The sequence below is a fragment of the Jaculus jaculus genome, chromosome 3 (genome assembly GCF_020740685.1).
Source record: "Jaculus jaculus isolate mJacJac1 chromosome 3, mJacJac1.mat.Y.cur, whole genome shotgun sequence".
Taxonomy (NCBI): domain Eukaryota; kingdom Metazoa; phylum Chordata; class Mammalia; order Rodentia; family Dipodidae; genus Jaculus; species Jaculus jaculus.
Window position 1 is genome coordinate 82,778,383 of NC_059104.1, and position 16,610 is coordinate 82,794,992.

Below are 16,610 nucleotides of genomic sequence, written 5' to 3' on the forward strand. Positions count from 1 at the left end.
CTTTTCATTACAAATGGTTACCACTACTGGACAATACAAGATCTGGGCACTTGTACTAGTGACCAGATTATGTGCTACTGAAAACTCACAAAGGCCATTTTGGATAGTTCTTCAACATGGCCAGTCTTGGGATGGGAGCATGAAACATATTTGTCACACAGTAAGGTATCTATTCACTGATACTGTCACTCATTTAATAAATATTTATTGCACATGTGATAAGCCAGGAGGGTAACAATGTAAAACTGGTACCACAGTGTTTGTTTGATAACCAGTGGTTCTTAGAACCTGGTAGTTCTGTGTCTGTTGGGTCAAAAATATCTCAAATATTTGAACAAATATTCCATTTGTTTTGAGCATGGACAGACTTCTTTCTGGTCAGTAGTTCCTAAAAGTATAATAACAACTTCGAGCTGGAGAGATAGATTAGTGGTTAAGGTGCTTGCCTGCTAAGCATAAGGACCCAAGTTTGATTCCCTAGTATCCACGTAAACCAGATGCATATGCTAGCGCATGCATCTCAAGTTGGTTTTCAGTGGATAGAGGCTCTGACATACTCTCTCTCTCTCTCAAATAATAAATAAATCATAACATATAGCATTGGTTTTGTTAGGTACTATTGGCAATCTAGAGCTGATATAGGACATATATAGGAGGATTGCATAGGTTATATATAAATAAAATTGTCATTTTAGGAAAGGGATTTGAACATCCTTACATTTGGGTGCCTATTAGGGGTCTTGGAACCAACTGTCCATGGAAATAGAGGGATGAGTGGAGTAGGAAATTAGGAGAGTTATAAGAACTTCTACTCCACTCTTGTGAATATGCCTCTGTGGTGAGCTAAATATGTCATAGGCACATGGGTAACTGTGCAAATATGGATAGTAAGGATGGAGTCATTTACAAATCAAAGTAGTGCATTGCTAATGCCACTATGAGCTCTTGAAATAATCAGATTCAATGGTTTCTCCAGCCACACCAACAAGCATGGCACCTGAGAACACAATCAAGAGCTGACTCCTGGTCTCCAGAGAAGGTGGCATGATGCGAAATGGCACAATCAACTGTGAAACAACACAATCAACTGCCAAGGAGGGAGATTTTAGAGGACAAGAGAGCAGTGAACTGAGCAAGAATGTGAACACATCATTGATCTAGGGTCTTCCCTCATCACCAATGGCCAGCAAAGATCTCAGATGAACATGTCATTCCACCCTCTGCAGAGCCCATGGTAGGAAGAACCGGATTGCTATGGTTTGAATGTGTTCCTCAAAGTTCAGGTGTTGGCAACTCAATATCAAAATTCATAGTGTAATTGTATCTAGAGGTGGGGACTTTGGAGGTAATTAGATAAGGTCAGGAGGATAGACTTCCATGAAGGCATTAGTGGATTTATGAGGAAAGAAAGAGAAACTCAACTTTGCACACCTGAGGTCTTTCCATGTGAGGCTTTTCCACCATGTCATGATGCACTAAGGTGGCCCTTACTGGAGGCCAGTTACTGGCCTCTTAGATTTCCCACTCCCAGAGCTGTGACACTCAGTAATAGCAACCCAAAAGGACCCAGACAAGTACAGAGACTTGCTACCATCAAAGGTGTATTTCTAAGCACTGCCTCCATTGAATAAAGTGTTGTAGCTCTCATGGAGGGCTCAAGATAGTTCTTAGGGCTAGAGTGATTAAAAGTAAGATTTTGTTTTTGGTTTTATGATAGATTTATTTTTAAAGGGCAAAACATTTAGACAATTTAAATAAAGTCCAACAGTGTTGACATCAACGTGTTCTCACTTCCAGATACTCGCCAGTGTTACCTGAGTTCTCTCAACAAGGAAGGGGCTCTGATAACCTTATTCATATACATCCTTCTTATCTGCAATGTAATCTACAATTTATTGTGGACACATTAACTTTTCTGCATCTATATCAGGAATTTCAAATCCAAACTCGTCTTCCATGGCCATAACAATCTCCACTTGGTCCAAACTCTCTAAGCCCAGGTCTTTCATGAAATGGGAATTGACCAAGAGCTTTTCAGAATCAATCTTGTCATAGAATTTCAAGACATAAAGAACACGGTCCTTGATCCCCTCTAACATCAGAGGAGGTGCATTACTATACTGGCGGTACAAATGTGTGACCCTCCCTGGTACCTGTGTGAGCACTGAGGCCAGATGCAACCCCAGGATTCGTCCGGGTTCTGGTGAGGCACAAAGCAGTGCTAAGCAGCCAGGCCAGGGCCAGCATGGGAACCCTTGGCAATTGTGCCAAGGCTGTGGGCAAGTGACGGACACAGACGGAAAGGACACAAGCCACCATGGTTACACCGACCCAAGATGCACTCAAAAGTCCGATCTTATAGTATGCCTTTGCATCCTGATGGGCTGGTGACACAGGTCCCAGAGGTGGAGTCTGGAGCCTCTTGAAGCTCAGAATGTCATTGGTGCTTCTCACAGGTGACATCCTTAGGAAAGCAGCAGCTTTGCCTCTTCAGCCTATAGACTCTGGCAGGCCAACTATGCCCAGTAACTCTTTCCCTTTTCCCTTTGGGTTAACAACAACATTTGCAAGAAAACTGGATCTTTGCTGGTATATGCTCCCTCCCTCTTCTGTCTTCACCTACCTTCCTTTCTGATCACCCAGTCTACATTGTTCCTAGGATGTGGCTCACACATCACTCAAGCAACCACTCTTTACCCCAGCTCCAAGGAGTGATTCCCAAATTGCAGAATGCTTCCCACCCATCAACATCGATCTGGGATTTAATCTAAAACATTTTCTTTTTGCTTGCAACTCAAAAATCATAGTCCAGTAGCCATTTTAAAGGAGCTTCCATTTCCTTCTCAGATTAGCCTTCATATTACTTTAAATTTAATAAAATGTTAAAATATTTTCCTTTTCTATTTACATGGAAAGCTGCAAGGGTTAAGTGAGAAAAGAAGGGAGTGGGTAAATTATGTTCTCTGATGACTCAACAAGGTTCAATGATTTCTCTGATTAAATTTGTGGACTCTGTGGGTTCTGACTTCCATAAAATCCAAAGAAATGAGAAAGCCAAGGGAATAAATGTGTAGTTAGAAGAGGTGTTGTGTGGACATCACTATTTGTTTGTGTGTGGATTCCCTCTTTCAGACCTACTTAGGTCCCTTGTGTACTTTATAGTGTGTGCCCCTTACATTCTACAGACCATCTCATCACTCTCTAGTCATGAACACACGTGTACACATCCCCAATAAAAACAGTCCCTGACTTGAGATTCTGATACTTTGCAATACTCTAAAAAAAAAAAAAAAACCTTATTTGATAGAAACTGTACTTTACATAGAGATCATGTGTGTTTAGAGTTGTATGGCCCTTGATAAAAGTATACTTTCAATTTAAATTTTTTTTGAGGTAGGGTCTTTAGCACAGGCTGACTTGGATCTCACTCTGTAGTTCCAGACTGGCCTCAGACTCACAGTGATCCTCCTACCTCTGCCTCCCCAGTGCTGGGGCTAATGGCTTGTGCCATGATTCCTAGCCACCATGCCTGTCTTTGGGGTGTGTGTATGCATTTGTACTTGTTCATGTGTGTGAGCGAGTTGTGTGCCACAACTGGTCTGTGTAGGACAGAGATGAATGTTTAGGAGTCGGTCCTCATTTCTACCTGGTTAGAAGTAGTCTTTTTTGTTCACTGTTCTTTTTGCCAGACTAACTGGCCTGCAGGATCTTGGGGGACTCTGTCTTTACTTCCCTTCTTTCTGTAGGCATGATAGAATTATAGTTGATGGGTTCTAGGTATCCTGACTTGGGTATGCACACTTAGGTGGCAAGCACTTTATCCATTGAACTGTCTTATTAGCCCATTCAATCTAGAAGTTTGACTGTTTATCAGGGCTAGTGCCATGCAGTATTAGGAAGCCATAGCTGCCAGTCACCCATGAATTTGATCAGAGAACTACACTGGATCCTCTACTAGGCATGATGCTGTTAAGCTGTAATGTAATGTAGGTTATGGTCTGTAATGCACTGTAGACGTATGACAGACAGCATTCCCTGGATGTAATCCCACCATAAGTCAAGGAGTCTCTGTATCACTGTTTTCCATAGACAACTTCTTTTCTAACCCCCCACAATGGATCCTAGGATTTCTTAGAAGGTAGCTTTTTGCACTTATAAAGCACAAACATGGAGTAAAAAATGGTGACAAGAAGGAATCTATTCCCCCTTTATAGTGTCAGGGCAAGCACACATGGGATTGAGAGGCCCTGACTGAAGGGTCTGACTAGGCTGGCTGTGGCTCAGACATGGCCCTTTGCTCCTGTGGCAAGAGGAAAATCCTGTCAAAATGGCTTAACGATCTTCTAATATTCCCATGCAATTAAGGCCACATCTGTCTCCCAGGCCCCTACACTCCTCTGCTAGTGAACAGACATGAACCAAACAGTCTGTCTTGTCGATCTGGAAGGTAACAAAGAACTCTATTCATAACTGGAGGCACTTTCACCAGTTTTTTTCAAAGTAAAATAGAGTTTTCACTTTGAGAATAACCTGTGTGGCAAGAAAGTGAAGGATTTTTCCCCCCTAATAAATCAAATTCAACAGCCTAATAAAATGTTGGCTCCCCTTCCCCCCGCCCCTTCCTCTGTACTCCCTTCCACTGTCTCACTCTGCCTGCAATCTTGGGGAAAGAGAGGAGTGGGTGAACTCAAGGAAGTAGGGGGCAAGTGAGTTGGGAGCAGATGAAGGGAGCTATGGATTAAGGATTGGGGTGGGTAGAGACCGGGGTGGGGTAGGCAATGGGGGTGGGACATTGAATGGGCAGGCAGTCTGCCTTACCCTATCCTACTTCACCAATTTTCTCAGCCTTTCTGCGTTTGTCTCAAAACACTTTTCTTCTCCTTCCTCTATTCCATGCTCATTCACAAATATTCAGCCAGTCTCTTGTTTTTTTCTTTCACATGGAAAGGAGCAAAAATGAAGTTCAAAAAGAGGGGGTAAGGGGCACTTAGGCCACACTTGTAGCTGAAACCAGACAGGAGTGCTTGACTCCCTGTAGCAAGGATGTGAGCCCACCCTGGTCTTTGAAGCCTTCAGAGTGGGTCTGCAGGAGATAAGTGCTGACAAACAGTGGGTTTGGTGCTTATCCACAGCATACAATCTTCTGAGGTTAAGTCTGTACTCACAGCCTGGGAAGACTTTAATGAGAAAACAGAAGGGAAAATGCAAAACCAAGCAGTATTTGCTGCTGCTGTTTCTTCTTCTTTTTTTTTTTTGTTTTGTTTCAGCATACATACTGGAGAGCCTAACACAGATACTGTAATACCAGACCCCAGAGCACACTGTAGCCCAAGGCTTTGCTTTCTTCATTGGGAAGATCTTTTCAATCCTGGACATAAAAAGGATGAGCCAAACATTGATAAGGATCATGGTCTGCATGTAGCTTTTGTTTTGTCCAAAGTCTTTTATAGGCTTGGCATGATCTGGACCTCATGACAACTCTCTAATGTAGGAAGGATGGCTTACAAGTAAAAAAACTTTCTGGGCTGTGGTGTACAACATATCCAATGCCACACAGCTTGAAGGGGGGCACCAGAAATGAAAATCAGGTCCCTCTGGATTTCTGGGTTTTGTTCATTCAGTCCTATGCATATGCTCAGCAACTGGCTTACCAGAAATGAGAATGGTCTTGGACTTGAATGTCCCTCCTGGAAGCCTAGACAGCAGTGGATGGAGCTGAGTGGAAGGGGCTCTCAGCTCTGCATTATTTGGGTAATAGATGAGCTTTGGCTGTCTATCTATTTCAGTTGTATTGGTTCTGTTTTTTTTTTTTTTTTCCAGATAGGGTCTCACTCTAGCTCTACCTGATATTCACTATGTAGTCTCAGGGTGGCCTTGAACTCATGAAGATTCTCCTACCTCTGCCTCCAAAGTATTGGGACTAAAGGTGTTCACCACCACATCTGGCAGTTCTGTGTTATTTCTTGGTATAAGATACTAGCAATAAGCAGATGCTAAAAAGACAGTGTACAGTAGAAAGGATACTAGACAGATCTCTGATTTCTGACCAACTTTGGAGTTTTGAGCAATGATAACCTCTCTGAGTTTCCAGTTTTCCTTATGCAATGAGACACTGGTCACTTGGTTAGGAGGATAGATGGAAGATGAGGGGAACATGCACAGTGTCACATGTCCCCTATGGACACACGTCCTAATGCTTTCTCCAAAAATTACGCTGCAATAGCAACATGCTTAAGGTAAATGGTGCTTCTATATAAGACTAAAATAAGTTAAAAAAAAAAAACAATGGTAGACTTCAGATACATTCGTCCATACCTCCCAGCTCCAAAGTTCCATGGTGCTGATTCAGGAGTCTGACTCAAGGAATCACTGATGGTCATTTACATCCATAAAGGAAGCAAGTGGGCTGGAGAGATGGCTTAGCAGCTTAGGTTCTTTCTTGTAAAGCCTAAGGACCCAGGTTCAATTCCCCAGTACCTACATAAGTCAAATGCATAAGGTGTGCATGTGTGCATGTGTTTGGAGTTCATTTGCAGTGGCTAGAGGCCCAGGTGAGTCCATTCTCTCTCTCTCTCCATATATACATACATATATATATATGAGCTTTGTATACATACATATATATATATATATATATATATACACATACATACACACATCTGTGTGTCTCCTTCTGCCTCTTTTTCTCTGTAATAAATAAAATAGAAATTGGAAAAGAAAAAGAAAGAAAGTGATTTCCAAGAAAAATTTTGTTTTAGTTTAGCAATCCTTCTCATGGGTAAGCCCTCAATTTTTGATAGTAAATATTCTCCTGGGATCCATCTACATTTGCATAAAAAGGAAACTTAATACATATTATATTATATACAAAGTGAGTGGAAAGAAAGTTTTCAGAGCAAGAAAGTAATTTATCATACGAATGAGCTATCTGAGGCTCCTCAATACACCCTTGATGGGAAATTCTAGCATGAGAGGTGAGATTGTGAGGTATGGCCACTTTTACGAGACTATATTCATGTATAAGTGAATTTTTTCATTAAAATTAATTTTTAAAGATAATAAACAGGAAAATACCAAATTCTCACCAATAATTCCTCCAATAGTGTGTCACTGTAGCATAGCCAAGTTCCCTTTGTTTTTCTAGGGCTTCTGGGGATCAAAGTTGAAGCTTTATGCAAATCAAATGAACACTGTCACTGAGCCACACCACACCCAGCCACACCACACCCTAGCCCTTAGCTCTTTGTTTAGTTTTGTTTTCTTTTTGTTTTGTTTCTACTTTATTGAGATGGGGGTCTCTTGTTGCTTAGGTCTATCTCCAACTCATAAGCTTAAGTGGTCCATCTTCCTACATCAGCAGGTGGCTCATTCAGGTTCTAAAACTCTGTAACAGAACAAAGGAACATCATGTTTCAGTGTGTGCTCTGGCTTAGGAGAGATGGTCTATTGAGAGAGGGATGAAGCAAGGCCCTTTGTGTGCATCCTACATGCCTCCATCCAGGACACTTTCCTTGTACATCATAGCATGTGTGTTCAGCTTCCAGTGAATACCATTAGACAATAATGCTTCCAGAGGAATCCAGAATATGCCCAATTCACTGAAGACTGGATGCGCCGAGTTTCCAACCCAGGATTCATCTGTCTTGGTCTGTTCAATACCAGACCACACATCATAATCTCCATACAGTTACATGGATTTGACAAACTCAGCTTGAAAAGTGCCTTTCAAAATTCCTATCCTCAGAAGAGTTAAAACTAATGTGGCAATGTCTCAAGCTACACAAAATGACCAGGCTCCTTTATTTACACAAACCTGTACTTTTTGAGAATGTCTGGCTGGGAAAAGAGACTTGTTGCTGGGTTGGTAGGGATGTCTCCTTTGGGGCACAAACTGGGGATATAGAAGTTGAAGTCCTCTTGTTCATGTTCCCCCTGCACACACACTCATATACACATGATACTTACAAATCACAAATGCATTTTGGAAGCTACTGTAAATATTTAACTTATGCAAATACTTATATAGTATGAGTATGAAAGTATGCACATAGACAATGCAGAAGCTATCTATCTCCTTGAGCATGTAAAGAATAGTTTTCCACTAGATCATATAAACATAATTTACTGAGCATCTGCCTTCTTTGGGAAACCAGTCCAGTTTCTTGGCATCCTATGGCTATAACTTTCTGTTTTGAGATGTTTTAGCAACAGAGAACATTTTCATCTCTACCTAGTATGTGTTTATGGTGTCTGCTGAATTAAGTCTGCCTCCAGAATTCTCTCCAGGTTCTTGCATTCTCAACCAAAATTCCTCAAGTGACAAACTCAGGATATCAGGCCACCCATTAGGATTTCAAGAGTGAGAAGTGTGCTACCAATGTGTCTCTCAATCTTGACTTCTAGGATTTGGAAGTCAGAGAGCTCATAGCACCAGCCAAAGCTCATCAGTATACATCTCCCCTCTAGTGGCAGTCTCCTAAGTATAAGATTACAGAGCATAGGAACTACTACCAACTCTACTGTTTCTAACAGATTCTGACTGCCTTGCATATCTTAAATGAATAGAACTTATCAGATATGCTGTGTGGGAGAGGAGGCTGGGCACCTAGGGAGTGGTTGCATTTTCAGTTCTAGTAGTTTACCTTCCTGTTTGATGGGCTTAGGTAAAGGGTTTAAATAGGGCTCAAAGGTATGCTCAGCAGCCAGCCTCAGCGAGCATGACCAGAGAACCACTGCCCAAGGATGTGCAATTTTGTCTCTGGAAGCCACAGGAAGGGTTGAACATCGAGCAACCTCAGGACCAACCACATCCAAATTCCAGCTGCATGCTTCAAGTGTCTCTTATCCTATTCTCCCAAAGTCCCCTTCACAATTGCACCAAACAGCTTCTCAAAATAGTCATGAAGCCCTTAAAGGAATTTTTGAAAAATATTCCATTCTTAATAGTGTTTTGTTTGTCCAATCATGTGACTTTCCTAGGTGACTTGGCATCTAAGTTAGAGAAGACCCAGAAAGATCTGGGAAGTTCTTTTTCTTTCATATTTAATTCTTTCTTTTTTTAAGATCCCTGATAACATGGGGAATTATGATGGTTATTTCTCTATCATCAAATTGATCTTTCAAAAAAACGATACCAACTACACAGTTGCAATGTTCACCTGAATTGGGGATTGGCTCACTAAACCCTTAAATAGTATCTTAGGAAGTCAATGTCCTCTTAGACGTTTCCAAGTCTTAAAAATGATCTATTTACCTTAAATATTTCCATGCATAACAAGACTGTTACTATTACCTGTAGGTTATTATAGAGGAAGTTAAGCTCATAAGGAGGGGCCAGAACGGAAGCCTGGTCTGTTAGACTCCTGCATGTAGCTCTGTCTCCATGACTCTCTCTTTTTAATGGCAATGGCAGAAGATGCTTTTCTCTGTTGCTGTAATAACAAATGAACCTTGTAGAAGCCTCCTTACCTCTATAGCCTTATTTAATCACCCTAATAAACTGGAAATGTGGACATGGTTATTCCCTTCCCCCTCTTTATTGATGAAGGAACAAAGGTCCTGATAGTCCAAGGACCTCATAATTCAAGGTCAAGAGCTGGTAATGGAAGAGTGTGCTCTCAGCAGTCTGGACTCCAGGTATTGGATTCTCCTTGGGGCTGCATGTTCTCTGAAACGTTCTTAGCACACAAACACAGTGGCTAAGAGTGCATCTATTTTTCCATATTGATGTTACTTTTCTTTCTCTTTTGATCTTGCCCCTTTGGTTTGGTTGTAGGTGGTTTTAAGGAGAGATCGTTATCTGCCCATTACTTATCGTTTGAACTTGCAGCAGGCTCATTAGGAGACCAGAGACTTGCTGATTGATGGCATGCACTGGACGTGAGTCTGCTGGCTTTGACCTTTTCAAACTGCACACTTCCTTCAGTGACAGTGTGCCCAAACAACAGGCCTCACTGCCATTTTCTCAAAACCAGGAAGTGAAACTGGCCACCGAGAGCAAGTGACCTCAAGCTGGGGCATTGGTGCAAACCAAGCAAAACACAGCATGGTGCAGCCAGCCTGGGTCACAAGGAGGAGCACACTCCATGGCAGCTTCCATTGCATAAATGACTCACCTTCTTATCCCTAGTTTCCACCAAAACTTCCCTCCACTTTTTAGCAGGCTAAGTGATGCTCAAAATTCAAGCTTCACCTGCCTTTCACTCTACTTTGGGTTACTGCATATGCCCAAGTCCAGCCACCTCTAAGCATATGATCTGAATGTTCTGAGGACAAGGAAAGGCTGTTTAATTCCAGCAGAACATTTTGTTTTGTTTTCTCTGAGGTGGGGTCTCACTGTAGCCCAGACTAACCCGGAATTTTATATAGTCTCAGGGTGGCCTTGAAATCACAATGATCCTCCTACCTCTGTATTCCTACTTGAGATCAAAGGCATGTGCCACCATGCCCAGCCAAAATGTTTTTTTTTTTTTTCTTTTTTCTAGCATTGTTGTATCCCTCTCATCTCTGCCACCCCACCCCACCTGGCCCTAAGTCTGAACCAACTCAGATTTCTAGCAATAATTTTTTAAAGTTTTTTTATTTTTATTTATTTATTTGAGAGTGACAGATAGAAAGAGGCCCGGGGGGGCGGGGTAGAATGGGCGCGCCAGGGCCTCCAGCCACTGCAAATGAACTCCAGACATGTGCGCCCCCTTGTGAATCTGGCTAACGTAGGTCCTGGGGGATCGATCCTCGAACCGGGGTCCTTAGGCTTCACAGGCAAGCGCTCAACTGCTAAGCCATTTCTCAAGCCCAGATTTCTGGCAATAATTTTAAGAGGGATTCCCTCCCACCATATGGCTTCTGAGGTATTTTTCTGTGTGTTGTAATAACCTCTCTGGAGTTCTAGAGGTAGCACAGGTAGCAACAATCTGAACTCTTGCATCTCAGCAACAAACCCTGGTCACCATCATGTGCTCTGTCATCCTTCTAACTGTTCTGATGGCCAGCTAGATAGGAGAAGAATGTGGGAGTTGACTCATCTCTAAGAAGAACCAGTTTCTTTTTTGAGCCTTTTTCATTCTGGTAGGTCATAATGTGTGTGTGTGTGTGTGTGTGTGTGTGTGTGTGTGTGTGTGTGTGTGTTAGAGTGAGGGAGAGAGAGACAGAAAGACAGAGACTTTGAATTGATCATGATGTCTCCTTCTGGATACTTTTGAAAGGAAAGGAGAAAGCCAAAGAGACTTGGTTAGTTAGACAAAGACAGATGAATGCATCAAACCAAAAGTCTACTGGAACTGAGTTTGCACAGCTTTGGGAGTTTTCAATATATAGCATTTTGTATGTACCATTATGATATTTCTGCTAACTAGGTCCAAAAAGTTAACTTATAGCTTGACAGGTGACTCCCAACAGATTCTAGCCTGTGGTTGAATCTCTTGTCTAATTCGTTTTGCATATTATTATTATTATTATTATTGTTTCTGTTGTTGTTGTTGTTTTGAGGTAGGGTCTCACTCTATCTCAGGCTAACCTGAAATTCACTATGTAGTCTCAGGGTGGCCTTGAACTCATGGCAATCCTCCTACCTCTGACTCCCAAGTGCTGAGATTAAAGGCATGTGCCACCATACCCAGTTGCATAGCATTATTTTTAATCTAGTCCAGTTCAATAACTTGGCTACGTTCACCAGAATACTGATGTTTACTGAACTAGAGAAAGCCAAACAACAACTACTCCTCAAATGACTGAGTTGCATAGAGCTACTGAGGCACTATGTGGAACATCGCTACGTTTCTCAAGCATGTTTCCCGGGCTTGCTGCATCAGAGTCACCTGAAATGCTGAGGGAAAATGCAGATTCCCAGATGATTCCAAAGTGAATGAGCTAGAGTCCTAGGAGCTGGAGAGGAATGAAAGATCTCTTTGCTCCCAAATGACTCTTGTGCAGATGTAAATTCCAGGGCTACAGTGACAGCTGTTCAGTGGAAAACTGTTTCCCAATCAGATTGGACTGAATGCCTACTTCCCTTCCCTTGGTGCTACGGCACATACACAAGCATGTTCAGAGCTCCAGTGGATTGTAAGCAAAAGGAGCCCTTCATGCTTCTTTCCATCTCCCACACTCATATAAACACAGACTCCTGCTTTTAAAGCTTCTTCAAATCCCCTCAGTCATGTCTGGAAGCAATGAAATGCATTCACAGAATCATCATTACCAGACAATGATGGACTCCACATACCTAGGTGTCATTTTTTCCCTCCATTCCTGTCATAAACTATTTGGAGTTGGAAGTGTGGTTCACTGGGTAAAGCACACATCACAAATGCAAGATCACTCGATTTTTCTTTGGGGCAGTGAGTTGATTCTTAGAACCATAAGTTGCTGTTGTTATGTGTTGGGAGCAATGGAGCATATCCCTTTCTCCCTCTTGAGTGTTTGTGTGTGACTGTCCTGTCTTCAGAGGGGAGCCTCCAACCGGAATTTGATCCAGAAAAAGAGTGCTCTTTGTCTCCTCTGTGTAACACATACCACATTTAGAATTGTAGATTCACCTGTGTGATATGTGATCAGTGTCTCTCTATTCTTAGACTGAACTTGTCTTTGTTTATCTGGGACCAAGCCTAGCAAGCAGTCAGCACTCCAAAGTCATTTGCTTTATAAATGATTTTCACAGTTTTTACTTTACAATTCATATAAAAATGAGAGGCTATATGATTTAGACATTGGTTCTACTTGTATATCAGAATTTTCTGAAAAGCTCATTTAAAATGCATAGTTTTGGACTGGAGGTATAGTTCAGTGGTAGCATGTTTACCTAGCACACTCCATGTTCAAAGCTCTATACCCCATAGTGAAAAAAAAAAACAAAAACCCTCACCTGGTTTTACCTAAGATCTCCTAAGTCAGAAGAAAGAGCAGAGCTGGTCACTGAATGAGAAGATGGAATAAAGAGGGCCTGAAGGATTATGTCCTGGTTTTCCTTCCTGGTTTGCTGCAGGTTTGGGGGTAAGCTTCTGCTTGTGCTGGTACGTTCCTGTTACTGTTTGGTAAAGTGGCAGCCCCATTTGCCACCTACCCTTTCTAGTACACAATGACACTGTGGGGTGTCTACTTGAGCATCTTGAAATCCTAAGATGAGAGATGAAGGTCAAATCACAGTTACTATTTCTAGCATGATGAATTTCCAGAACATGGCTGTGAACTTCGGTTTTGTTGAGTGAGTTTTCATATAACTTCACTACACAAGTTTTCTCTTGAGACCACTACCCTTTTAACAGACAAAAAGCCCTATTTGATTTGTTAACCACACTTTCCTACTTGACCTCTTGTTTTGTGGTACAAAAGTTACACAAGCAGACCGTTAGATATGCATGCTGGCCTGTTCCTCCTCCTTTTTTTTTATTGATGTGTCCATCTATATGCAGGTAACTTGTATGTGGGGAAGGGGATGGCACACTTTTTACCCCACATACACATTTAGGTCTCCAAGGATCTCCCAACCCCATTTGTGAGCACTACAAGAAATAGAGGGCACAAGCTAATGTACATGTCACCATGTGGCTTATGGTCACAGTCTCACTCTACCTTCAGACCTGCACAAGTTGCAAGAGCAACAGGAAATGGTCAGGGAGATACACACACACACACACACACACACACACACACACACACACACACACTGTGTTTTTGCGTTTTACACAGATTGCAATGAACTTTTCACATGAAAGTGATAGGACATGTGCTTTTCTCCCCAGTGCTTCAGAGGCACTTGCAAAATGAATCCCTCAAGAAGAAAATTTTGGGTTCCCCATCTTCATGTTAGTATACTCTCTCTGCACAGGGTTTCTAGATACATTGTGCTCAATATATCAGCAAAAGCAGCAGGGATAGAAAACAGCAATAGAAATATAAAGGATTTCCATGGCCTTTGAATACAACCCATCTGGGGAAATCATTCATTCCACATTGATTTCCTCCTCAAAATTAATTAATTGGGTTTTGCTACCCCATTGCATTCCCTGCCCAGTAATACATCCTTTCATGGTGTATCTGCCACACAGCCCTTGGCTTGGCTCCCCCAAACCTTACCGCAGGCAGAGGCAATAGAAAAGACATGGGTATTGGGAACTCAAAGGTCCAGAACCCCACACTCCTTTTGTTATCAAAGACATTTTCCAGAGGAAAGGAAAGCCTAACACCTCTGATTCAGGTCCATCCTGCATGCAGAGCCCTTCGTCTCAGCTTTCCATGCAGTTTTCTTACATGCTGGCCAAGGATCAACATTTTAGGATTGGATGCATACTGTTAATGTGGACATGTGGCTTTGGCAGTGTTGATTTGCCTCTGTCCTTATTCAATAAGCACTACCAAAATACTGGGAAGATCAGTCAAAGGAGAGTATCCATGCTTTGGTCTACTCATCCATGGTGAGTAACCTAGACAACTTAGGAACCCCTTTGAGATTTGAGTTTCTATCTGCAAACCAGGGTTGTGGGGTTGTGAGGAATGAATGGTAGCCTGTAAGCAGAGTTAGTGGCACATTGCCTGCACTGCCCATAGAGTGGAACTATTAATGATATGAAAAACCTGAGGGGGACTTTAGAACAAAAACAGTCCTGCTAGGTGCAGATTTAGATTAAAGTTTTTCAACTTATCTTTATCCTAAAATGCCTTGTGTCATCTTGTTGGAGGGTATCTTCAATAGTGATAGGTGGTATTCTTATATTAGAAATGTTTCATGGTTACGTGTTGTGTCAACACAGTCCCCTTCTAACAGGAACACTTAATAAATGAAGCCCTAAAATTCTTGGCCCTTCCTACACTGAAAAAAAAAAAAAAAGGATGCATTTTGAAAAAAAAAATACACAAGCTTTTAGCACAAATGTCCTGGAGAACAATATCAAAAGTCTTCCCATCTTCCAGGTAGTGCCAGCCAATGCATGGGAGGTTTTTCCCAATAGCCAAGTATGAGAAGTAGAGGTGAGTGAATGCTTCTTGTTTCCATCTTTTAAGAAATGGGTGAGGACCTCTACCGGATGCACTCCATGCTTGATACAAGGAGGCTAAAGGTAGTAAAAGAGGACCCATGCTGGCCAGAGCCCTGAGTGCATTCCGGAACCTGCTGGCTGGGCTTGCATTTTTCATGAGAAGTCCTCATACCTCACTGGTCTCCACCCTGATCCTCCCCTCCTCCTTCTCGTACAAGTATTGAGCCCCAGGCCATTGTTCAGTCTCACTTTTGAAAGCTGAGCACACAGTGGCAGAGCTCAAGGCCTGTGGCTATGTGTGCCTGAGATTAAGATTTTATCTGTTCTCTGACAATGTGCAGAGGAAATCCTGCTCCTGAACCCAGCCCCCCCTCACCAGAGTGGCCAGCAGCTCTTCCCTCTCACCTGTGAGATAGATCAGGATACCTGGCCTGCTAGGAACATGGGCTCATTGTTTATACATATAATAGATTCATTTCCCGTCCTAATCAATCCCCCCCCCCCCCCCCCCCCCCCCCCCGCCGCCCTTTGTCTTTGAAACTGTGGCGCAGAACTGAGCTTTTTGGTAGAGCCAGGTGAGGGTCCTAGTATCGTAGCAGAAGCGGCTTCCTGCAGAGGACGTGCACACTGCTGTCCAGTAGGGTTGCCCCACAATGCACCTGTTCTCTACTAGCCAAGGTGGGTACCGGTAGGCCTCCTGTCTTCTCTGTGGGGCCGCAACATGGCTCTCAATAGTTGAGTGAAAAAGCACAAGGCTGAAGGGTGTGTTCCCTGGTGGTTAGAATACAGCTGTGAGAAGTGGCAGGTTCCTCATACTTCCTTCACCCCACCTCTAGCTAAGGGACTGAAAGTATGTACCTAGTTTAGATGGCTCATCATATCCTTGGCACCATATAGGCAATGCAGATTCACCTGGTGTAAAGGTATAGTTTGTGATGCCTTTAGGAGGGAGGTAAGTTAGGGGTGGAAACATGATCTTTCCCAAATGTGAAGGAAGAAATTCCAATACAGAACTCTGCCCTTTTCTATCATCTCCTTTCCTACTCTACTAAAGCAGAGCAAATCTAGTTTACTAGCTAGTCCATAAATATGTCCAGGGCTCTGCTGGGTTCCCATGGGGAATAACCAAGAAAGAGAAGACACAAAACTCATAGGAAAGTACTTGTTGCATAGGGGTCACAGCAATTACAGAAGAAATGGTGGTCTGGGGACATGACGCAGCAGTTAGAGGCACTTGCTGCCACCAAAGACTGCTATCCCCAGTTTGATTCCCCCGTGCCCACGTAGAGCCAGATGAACAAAATGGTGCATGTATCTGGAATTTGTTTTTAGTGGTGAGGCCCTGGTGTGCCCATTTCCCACCCTCACTCACATTTTGCCTCTCTGTCCCTTTGTCACTGCAAATAAATAAGTAAAATATATTTTTAAAAAAGAAATGGTGTGAGAAAAATGCCAACACTTCAGTACACAGGAGCACCACCTAGCAGCTAGCAGGAGAGGGAGCTGTTTCTCTGGAGGTGACACACCTGACTTTCTGGCGGGCACCATCACTGGTGCAGCAAGGGGGCGCACAGCCAACTGATAAGACCTTTGGCTGTAGCATTCCAGGCATCCAGGGTGAAGCCAGAGCCTCTCTGC

General features: G+C 42.7%; 1 protein-coding gene and 1 pseudogene across 5 annotated transcripts in view; both read right to left on the reverse strand.

Annotated features, from left to right (window-relative positions):
- Fli1 (Fli-1 proto-oncogene, ETS transcription factor) overlaps nucleotides 1-16,610 on the reverse strand; it is a 132,497-nt gene that overhangs the window by 72,280 nt on the left and 43,607 nt on the right. The window lies entirely within an intron of this gene.
- On the reverse strand, nucleotides 1,851-2,319 carry LOC101604782 (annotated as a pseudogene).